At 37.8% G+C, this 10,195-nt stretch overlaps 1 pseudogene; it reads left to right on the top strand.

The window, feature by feature from the left end:
- The first annotated feature begins 8,631 nt into the window (after positions 1–8,631).
- On the top strand, positions 8,632–9,928 carry LOC101139230 (transmembrane protein 184C-like; annotated as a pseudogene).
- The last annotated feature ends 267 nt before the right edge of the window (positions 9,929–10,195 follow it).

Here is a 10,195-nt window from a genome sequence, read left to right as displayed (position 1 = left end):
TGTTTTTCTATTGTAAAATCTGATTTCTATACCTAAAAAAAAAACATGATAAACAATCTATCACATAGATTAGATTGTCATTTTTATTTTTATATATTTTAAAAAATAAATGTGGCCAGGTGCGGTGGCTCATGCCCGTAATCCCAGCACTTTGGGAGGCCAAGGCAGGTGGATCATGAAGTCAAGAGTTTGAGACCAGCCTGGTCAACATGGTGAAACCCCGTCTCTACTAAAAATACAAAAATTAACCAGGCGTGGTGGCTTACACCTGTAGTCTCAGCTACTCAGGAGGCTGAGACAGAAAAATCGCTTGAACCTGGGAGGTGGAGGTTGCAGTGAGCTGAGATACTGCCGCTGCACTCCAGCCTGGGCGACAGAGTGAAACTCTGTCTCAAAAAAAAAAAAAGTGACAAATTCTAATTGATGAATGTATCTTCCCTCTGGCATACCATTTCTTCAAATGTATAACGATGTAAATTTCTAAGTACCAACAGAAGGCTACATTTTTTTAGTGGTGTTTTAATAGCTCATGAATATTTGACATTATAATTTTTGAAAATTAATGCGAAGAATAAACATGTGAAAAACGTCTTTGACAAATGATAATATTTACAAATAATGATAAACAGGGTTGGTCATTAGCAAAGTTATAAAGTGTGTTGACCATCTCTCTACCCTTTTTTCCCCATATGCTCACAACCTGAACAGCCCTCTTGTTCTCCTGAATATATTGTCATCATCTTATATCACCTTTCCTTCACCCCACTTCATCAGGGCCCTAGTCTGTGTCATAAGGCAGTTTAGATACATTGATCAGGAAACTTGTAGGCAGATGCCCAAATTTGAATTTCAGCTTGTCTACTTACTGATTGAGTGGCCTTGGAAAAGTATGGTTGAACAGTTCTGTGCCTGAATTTTGACATCTGTGAAATGGGTGAAACTTTGCTTATTTCACAAGGTTGCTGCAAGGATTGAATGAGTCATATTTCAGTAAAGCATTTATAAAGTGACTGGCACAGAGTAAACAATCAAAACATGTCATCACAGTAAGTAGAATGAGTTATTCAGGATATAATGACTTGTGCTACACTGGCAGCTGACAAAAAAGTAACCTCTTTCAAATAATCTAACTAAGGTGATTGATTGGCATATTGACCAAAATGTTGTTTTATCTCACACACTTCTACTTCCTACCTTCCTCCATATCAGTACAGTGTAACTTGCAGTTCAGCCAATATTAAGAAATTCAAGAACAAAAAGAAGCCAGTGGAAGAGATAGTTTTGCTCAGAATAATTTTCTTTGGCAGACAGGAATGTTATTCTATGATATTCTGTCTCTCTCTAGATACCATCTTAAACTCTTCCATTCAAGAAGCTTAAAGGCAAATGCTTTTCTATGCACAGGCTTGATTCATCTAGCTTTTATTAGGAATAAGTAGTTCTGATAGGGACTATTATATTGACATTATTTTGGTCAAGGAAAGTAAACAGACTATTATTGAAAAGGGTTGTAAATGGCACGTTTTTACTTCTACTTGCTGTAAGTTATGAATAGACAACTCTACTAACTCCTCAGTAAACTCAAATTTCTAAAATGAAATTCATGATGATTTATACAGAGATTGTGTGGATATTAACTTATAAATTTTCTTTGTAAATGGTAAAAAAACTAATTAATTTTGAATTACTTATGGATCACATTAATTATTTAAGTAATTAATAATCACATAGAGCAAAGGTTTTCAAAAGCTTAAGCATTTATAATTCTAAAATTAATAATGATTCACCATAAGTTTATTATATATTAGTTCAAGCATGTCTGCTTGGTGCCTATTCTTAGTAGTATTTGTATTTATTCATTAATTTGACTTAGTTATTGAGTATCTATTGTATCAGACACTATGCCAGGTACTGGGTACACAATATTGAGCAAAAATAAACATAGTACCCACCTTTAGGGATATCACATGAATTTTTAAAATACACTTATTTTAAAATTGTTTGTGTATTTCACTTTTCTGTAATACCTCCTTGCTTTTCTTTCCCCTCTCATTTATCCAAATTAATGAGATCAGAATATTTTGATCCAGACTCGCTCTCTCCCTGCATCCTTCCCTTGCTGAAGAGGTTTTAAAATATATTGAGAAAAAGGGTATAAGCTACAGATTAATAAAATTGTGTTACTATAAGATTTCCAAGTAAAATTAATCAAAATGTGTGCCTTCAGCCAGGCTTCACTCTCCTGCTCAATAGATTTCCACATAACATCTGAGAGAATAGCACATTCTCTGCCTTAATGGGAGGCAAAAGCATAATCAGAAGACTAATTGGTGATCATAGAATCAGATCCAGGTTTTCAGTGCAATCACTGAAAATTTTTACTGATACGGGACTCAGAGAGCCTGAAAGGGCTATCTTCTACACTGGGACAAAGACTCCTGGTGATGAGACTATGGAGGCAGTATAGGTCAAAACCTTGGGCCAGGGAAGTCTCAATCCCTTACTCGTGCTTGAGGTACATGGACAAGTTTTGCCATTGAAGCTGTTTTTCCTGTGATAGAGGTAAGTGTCAACTTGTCTATGTTGCTGTTTGTTATTATTTTTTGGAACACTGCCATGATGCTGGAAGTAATTCAGTCATCTGTTGACCATAAGATGAAACACAATTGCTAACGATGTGTAAACAGAACCATATAGGGTGACAGAATTAGTGATAACATTGTAGAGTTACCATTCCAGTTCAGGGATACTTAAGTCCAGAATTCAAATGATCAAGAACAGCATATCATAATGGCTTTGAGCACAGACTCTGAAATCAGACTGCCTGGCTTTAAAGCCTGATTTTGCTGATTGTTATCTGCAGGATCTTGGGCAAGTTACTGAAACTCCCTGTTCCTGTTTCCTCTGTAAAATTAAGGAAAACAATGAACCTGCTTTCACATTATTGAGAATATTTGCCAAGTGGATTCATGTAACCACACATACTAGTGTCTGGCATATAAGAAGTACTTAATAAATTTTATTTATTATTCTCATTACATGGCAGACATACACCAAAAATAAAATTCTAAGCCCCCAACTGCCTGAACGGAACTCCTCTTGGCCAAGGAGAACTCAACAAAACCTGAAAAAAATAGTTCAGGCCATAATGAGAAGGGGGATTCAGATATGACTCATACCCTCTTCCCTTTGGTGTTTAGACACAATGGACCAGCACTAACATTAAAACAGAGCTCTTAAGACTGAGAAAACAGACTCTTTGTAGCAATAATTCTATGACCAAATTTCAACCTAACTGGTACAGCATCATATGACAGATAACAGTCCCTGAAGGAAATCAAAATATTTACCCCCAAATATATTTCTTTGACATATTCTGAAATGGCCCTGCAAATCTGTCCCTTGTGGGAAAAATTTGCATTCCGTAGAGAATCTTCTTCCCTTGCTAGGTCTTTCCCAGAGACTCTGACATCTTTTAAGGTCTGATAAGGGCCATTCATCATCTTTTCTTCCTAGAGTCTGCTACATGGAGGCTTCATGTACATGATAAAAACCTTGACTTCCACAACTTCCTTATCTAAACTCAAGCATTTCTTTATGCTGAATTCAGCTTTTCAGGGGGAATTGAGAATCAGAAAATCTTTACATCCCCCTATGACCTGGAAGCCACCACTTCAAGATGTCCCAACTTTCTGGGCTGAACCAATGTATAATTTATATAATTTATTTACTTTAAGGTATAATATATGTATACCTTACATATATTATTTATGTCTTTGCCTGCAACTTCTGTCTCCCTAGCATGTATAAAACCAAGGTGTAACCCATCACCTTAGGCACATGTTCTCAGGAACTCCTGAGGCTGTGTCATGGGTCATGGTCCTAACCATAGCAAAATAAACCTCTAAACCTAGCAGGGCAGTCATAAAGCTACAAATAATATCTTTTGACTCCATGTCACACATCCAGGCCACACTGATGCAAAGGGTGGGTTCCCAAGGCCCTGGGCAGCTACAGTCCTGTAGTTCTTTAGGTACAGCCCTCATGGCTGCCTTTAAGGGCTGGTGTTGAGTGCCCATGGCTTCTCTAGATGCACGGTGCAAGCTATCACTGAATCTACCATTCTGGGGCCTGGGGGACAGTGGACCTCTTCCCACAGCTCCACTAGGCCGTGTCCTAGTGGGGACTCTGTGTGGAAGCTCTCAACCCCCATTTTCCCTCTGCACTGCCCTAGCAGAGGTTCTACATGAGGGCTCTGCCCCTGCAGCAGATTTCTGCCTGGACAATCAGGCATTTCCATACATCCTCTGAATTCTAGGCAGAGGTTCCCAAACCTCTATTTTTGCCTTCTGCACTCCTGCAGGCCCAACACTGAGTGACAGCCACCAAGGCTTGGTGTTTTCACCCTCTGAAGCAATGGCCTGAAGTTTACCTTGACCCCTTACAGCCATGGCTGAAGCTGAAGCAGCTAGGACACAGGGCACCATGTCTCAAGGCTGCACAGAGAAGCAAGGCCCCGACCCACAAAACCATTTTTTTTCTCCTAACCTCTAGGCCTGTGATGGGAAAGTTGCAGCAAAGTTCTCTGAAATACCCTGGAGTCATTATATCCATTGTCATGGCTAATAACATTCAGCTCTTATTTACTTACGCAAATTTCTGCAGCCTTGAATTGCTCCTCAGAAAATGGGTTTTTCTTTTCTACTGCATAGTAGGACCGCAAATTTTCTAAAATTTTATGCTCTACTTCTCTTTTAAATATAAATTCTAGTTTCAGGTAATTTGTTTAAGCAAATGAGCATAGGATTTTAGAAGCAGCCAGGCCACACCTTGAATGCTTTGTTGCTTAGAAATTTCTTCCACTGGATACCCTAAATCATTCATCTCAAGTTCAAAGTGCCACAGATCTCTAGAGCAGGGACACAATGCCACCAGTCTCTTTGTTAAAGCATAGCAAGATTGACCTTTACTCCAGTTCCCAATAAGTTCCTCATCTCCATCTGAAACCACCTTAGCCTGGACTTCACCGTTCATATCACTATCAGCATTTTGGTCACAGCCATTCAACAAGTCTCTAGGAAGTTCCAAACTTTCCCTCATCTTCCTGTCTTCTTCTAGTCCCTCCAAACTGTTCCAACTACTGCCCTTTACTCAGTTCCAAAGTCACTTCCACACCTTCAGGTGTCTTTATGGCAGTACCCCACTCTGTCAGTACTGATTCTCTGTATTAGTCAGTTCTCAAACTGCTGTAAAGAACTACCTGAGACTGGATAATTTATAAATAAAAGATATTTAATTGACTCACAGTTCCCGTACTGTACAGGGGCCATGGTTGTGGGGCCTCAGGAAACTTACAATCATGGTGGAAGGCAAAGTAGAAGCAAGCACATCCTCACATGGTGGCAGTAGAGAGAGATTAAAGGAGGAAGTATTACATACTTTTAAAAAAACAGATGTCATGATAACTCCCTCAGTCTCATGAGAAGACAAAGGGGGAATTCTGCCCCCATGATCAATCACCTCCCACTAGATCCCTCCGCCAACGTTGGGAATTACAATTTGACATGAAATTCAGGTGGGGACACAGAGCCAAACCATATCATACAAGAATGTCTATACCAGTTTTATTCACAAGGGATAGCCCCAAACTTGAAATTAACTGCTGTTGCATGACATATAAGCCCCAGACTTAGTGGCTTATGACAACAAGCATTTACTTAGCTCACGGTTCTATAAGTCATCTGGGCAGCTTTTTTCTTGAAGAGAGGAACCAGCAAATGATACCATAACAAGTATACATCACGGTGCTCAAGCAGATTAGACTGAAAATTACTCATTGACTTTGGCAATAAAGAAGTGTTTGGGGATCTTAAACATAAAATAATTTAATATACATAAATTTACATGTTCTATATACTCACTGTTAGAGTCAAAACTATATACAGTATTCCCTCTTTTCTCTGACATTATTAATAATAGAATGTTCTAGTAAACATATTCAGGTTAATGATTCCCATATATGATCTGGAACAGTGTCTGGCACAGATTATGTACTCAATAAATGTCTACCTACATAAGTTTGCCAATTTTATATAAATGTATTAAGATGAAAATATATCTACTCCTATACTAAACCAATATTTATATAAATGGATTAAAATGAAAATATATGTATTACTATACTAAACTGAACAGGTTGATGCAATTTGTTTTATTTCACCACTATTAGCGTCTGCCAGAAAGATCTTACTCTGTAAGCAAAGAATTCCATCATTTTGTTAGCATACCTAAGAAATGCTCCTCAGTATAAAATAAGAGATATGGTGTTTTTTAATCCTATCATATTTTGTAGGAAGGGAAAGAAGAGGGTTCAGGTAAAGGCCATAATTCATCATGTGAACTAAATATTACACACTAGTTCCTGAAAGCATAGATATATTTGCCCCAACAAATAAATCCGGGAAGGACCAACTTCCCGGATGGAGGTGTCTGAAAACATATTTTAAAATTTGGTTAATCTTCTTTCATATCCATATCTTGGACTTTTTTAGCTAATGCCATTTTGGAGATTTTTAGGTAATGACATGTCTCCATGGATATAGCAAACAGTGCTAGTTGATGGAGTGCTGTATTGGTAATCTGCCCTATAGCAGAATTACCTCTACTATGAGTGAGAGTTAAGAAAGGCAACCTAATAATTTTGAGGCAGGTAATGTAGCAAGTATGATTTACATCACACACATACAATCACAGGCACACATATGCGATCATAAAAATTGAAACTAAAAATATCACCGTGTTGTTATATCTTTCAATTGGCTAAAAGATTTTATGTTTATCACACCTTGCCTCCAATCACATTACTTGATGCTGTAGAAAAATTGCCATGTTAAGTACCATTAAGAGCTAAGGAGTAGCATCTAAATTTTAATCCAGATTTAATATATAGTAATGTTTGTCTTACTAAAAGTTCTATGCTTAATTTCTTCCTTTTAGAAAACCCATTGATATTCTGAATACCAACCACATTGACATTCTCAACTGAAGGAAATTTAATTATTTTCCATTATTAGACTTTGTCTTTAACCCAAGGGAAAAATTGGAAAGAAAACCAATAAAATGATATGAACTTCAAGTACATGACGAGACATTAAAGATATAATTAAATCATGCACTTTGGCATTCATATGCAATTTGTATTATTTATGTATAGAGGCACCTTAGCAATACACAGGAGCCTGGGTACCTGACCATCTATTCTAGTAAGGAATTCAATACAAGGCAAAACCAGAAAAAATTTATTCACCTCATGATGAAGACCCTGAGGACACCATGACAGCCATCCTCCAAGGTATTTTGCATTCACACAGTCTTTTGAGCACTTCAGAAGAAAGACATCTCATGTGAACTCTTTGTGATTCTTCCTCTAGTCTTGGGAAACTCCTCCCCAAGTCTATTCCTGTGTTATCTCCTGTAGAGGATGCTTGCTCACATAGATTGTTGCTTCTTCCAATTATTTTATTCCATACTCTGAGAGAAGATTTTTTTTAAATAGCACAGCTACATAGTGCTACTGATTGTTTTCCTCTTAAGCAAATTCAAGTGTAATTGTCTTTATACCCAAAAGACTGGGGTGACGAGTAGGGGTAGGCATGGCCAGTATGAAGCAAATAAAGTTTCTTTTTACCCACCCACTTCCCTCTAGTAATTTTCTTATGCTATTTGTCATCCCTGATCATTAAACTACACAAGATTTTCTTTGATATTTTGCAGCTTACTTTTACCCATAGAGACTAAGAAGCTTTTCAGCTACTTGGTAACCCAGTGCCCCATTCTCATGCAGAGGATGACTTGTTTCACCTTAGGGTCAACATCATTTGCTTCCAAACTTTCTAAAATAAGTTTTCTTCCCAATTTTCTTTTCAATCCTGTACTCTGAATGTATTTACCTGATAAAAATTGAGTACTAATATTAGACCTTCTAAAGATATGCTATCTAAAGCAGTGGTCCTAACATATCGATTTTAGCTTTTACAGCAGTCTGATGTGAGAGATATTTGGAGGTAGGTAGGCACTTCAGAACCTCTCAAAACCCATAATGTAGGCAGTCATTTATGATGAATATATGTAAAGTATCCTTGGGATTCAGCATTAAGTTCATTCATGGAAGCTTGTAGAACTCACTTCTTAGGACAGTTGAGATACTAATACAGGATTTCTTCCAAGTTGTAATCTAATGCATTCATTAATAAAAACATTAAATTCAAAGTCCTGGTTGGTCCTTGCACTCCATCACAGGGGATGTTCCATGTGAATGAGTGAGGAAATCCTGAGGCCTTATCTACCAGCAGAATTGGGTGAAGAGACACCGGAGGGAGGAATCTCAGTCCCCAAAGAAAATAGCCAGCCGGCAGGTAGCTGTGGGGCAAAAGTGGAGTGTGCAGGGTGGCACCCTGAGTGGCCTCAGTTGCAGCAGTAGCAGCAGCACAAACACAGTTCTGGCCAAGGAGGTGGCTTAAGCTGTTGCTAAAATTGGGCAACAGCTCTTTCTCCATAGTACATGAGTTGACGAAACAAAGGACAGGGTTCCCGTTACAATCTCCTTCAGGCTTTTTTCCTTTGCCACTCGGAGCTGATTTGTACGAAAACATGCTTTGCACTTGTACCTGGATGAACTGGAGACAGTGGGTTCGAACTTTAGCGGTGGTCATCTACCTGGTGTCCATAGTGGTTGTGGTTGCCTTATGCATATGGGGATTACAGAAACTGGAGATGCAAATGCACACCAAAGGCTTAGTTTATTGCTGGAATTGTTTTTGCTGTTGACAATACCTATATCGTTATGGGTTATATTGCTACAGTTAGTGCATTATATGCAACCTAAACTACAAAAACCAATCATAAGGATTCTTTGGATGGTACCCATTTACAATTTAGATAATTGGACACTCCAGCATTGCAATATATGTGCATACCTGCAGAGAATTCTATAAAGCTTATGTCATTTACAACTTTATGAGATTCCTTACCCATTATCTAACTAACCATTATCCAAATCTGGTACTAATTACTGAAACCGAAGATCAGCAGAAACATTTTCCTCCTCTATGTTGCTGTCTACCATAGACTACGGTAGAAGTATTGCTGTTTAGGCAAACTAGGTATATTGCAGTATACAGTTGTCAGACCATTCACCACCATCATTGTTTTAATCTGTGAAATGCTTGCTATATATGATTAGCTTTTCATATACTTAGACTTATTTGGTTATGATAAACAACATGTCACAACTGTTTGCCATGTAGTGTCTTCTGCTCTTTTACAAAAAACTAAAGGAAGAACTGAGCCCAATCCAACATGTTGGCAGATTTCTTTGTGTAATGCTGGTATTTTTTGTTTCTCTTTGGCAAGTAGTAATTATTGCTTTGATGGTAAAATTTGGCATTATTTGTGAAAAGCATGTATGGAAATGGCAAACTGTAGAAGCTGTGGTTCCAGGACTCCAGGACTTTATATCTGCATTGAGAGTTTCCTTGTTGCTATTGCCCATCACTACACTTTCTCATTAACCATATCTCCAAGAAGCAGAACACGGCTCATGCTCTGATTCCTTCCTTGCCATGTGGGATGTTTCAGATATTAGTATTTTTGAACAAGTAAGGCACGTTGGATGGACAGTCAGGAGACATCATAGGAAAAATTTGTTTCCCGAGGATCACAATCAGAATGAGCATACAAGCTTATTATCATCATCATGGAGATGCAATTTCCACTGCCTGTTTTATGTCACTTTAACCCATGGGTCACTATAAGGATTTGGACACACTGAGACTCCCCAGACTACAGCTATTATGCCTAAAATATCTGATGAAACACTTAGTAATACTATAGGAGAGAAAAAAATTCAGATAAATCTGCGGATTCCTGAACAGTGTGGAAATCAAACTGTGCAACTATATTGTACCATTACCTGGTATTCCATGGCTCAGGATTTTGTGCTTGGGAAAAACCATGAATAATGGGAAATTTCAACACAAAAATAGCTGAAATCCAGGTACAACTACTGGAGATATATATATATATATACACATATGTTTTGTACATCAAAAGTAATCTGTCTAAATTTCCTGGACCTCGACTTGATTTCTTAACATTAGAGTATCATATAATCAAATGACAGAAAAGGACACAACTA

The sequence above is a fragment of the Gorilla gorilla genome, chromosome X (assembly GCF_029281585.2).
Source record: "Gorilla gorilla gorilla isolate KB3781 chromosome X, NHGRI_mGorGor1-v2.1_pri, whole genome shotgun sequence".
Taxonomy (NCBI): domain Eukaryota; kingdom Metazoa; phylum Chordata; class Mammalia; order Primates; family Hominidae; genus Gorilla; species Gorilla gorilla.
The sequence above is the reverse complement of the archived record's forward strand: the minus strand, read 5'-3'. Positions and strand labels throughout refer to the sequence as shown.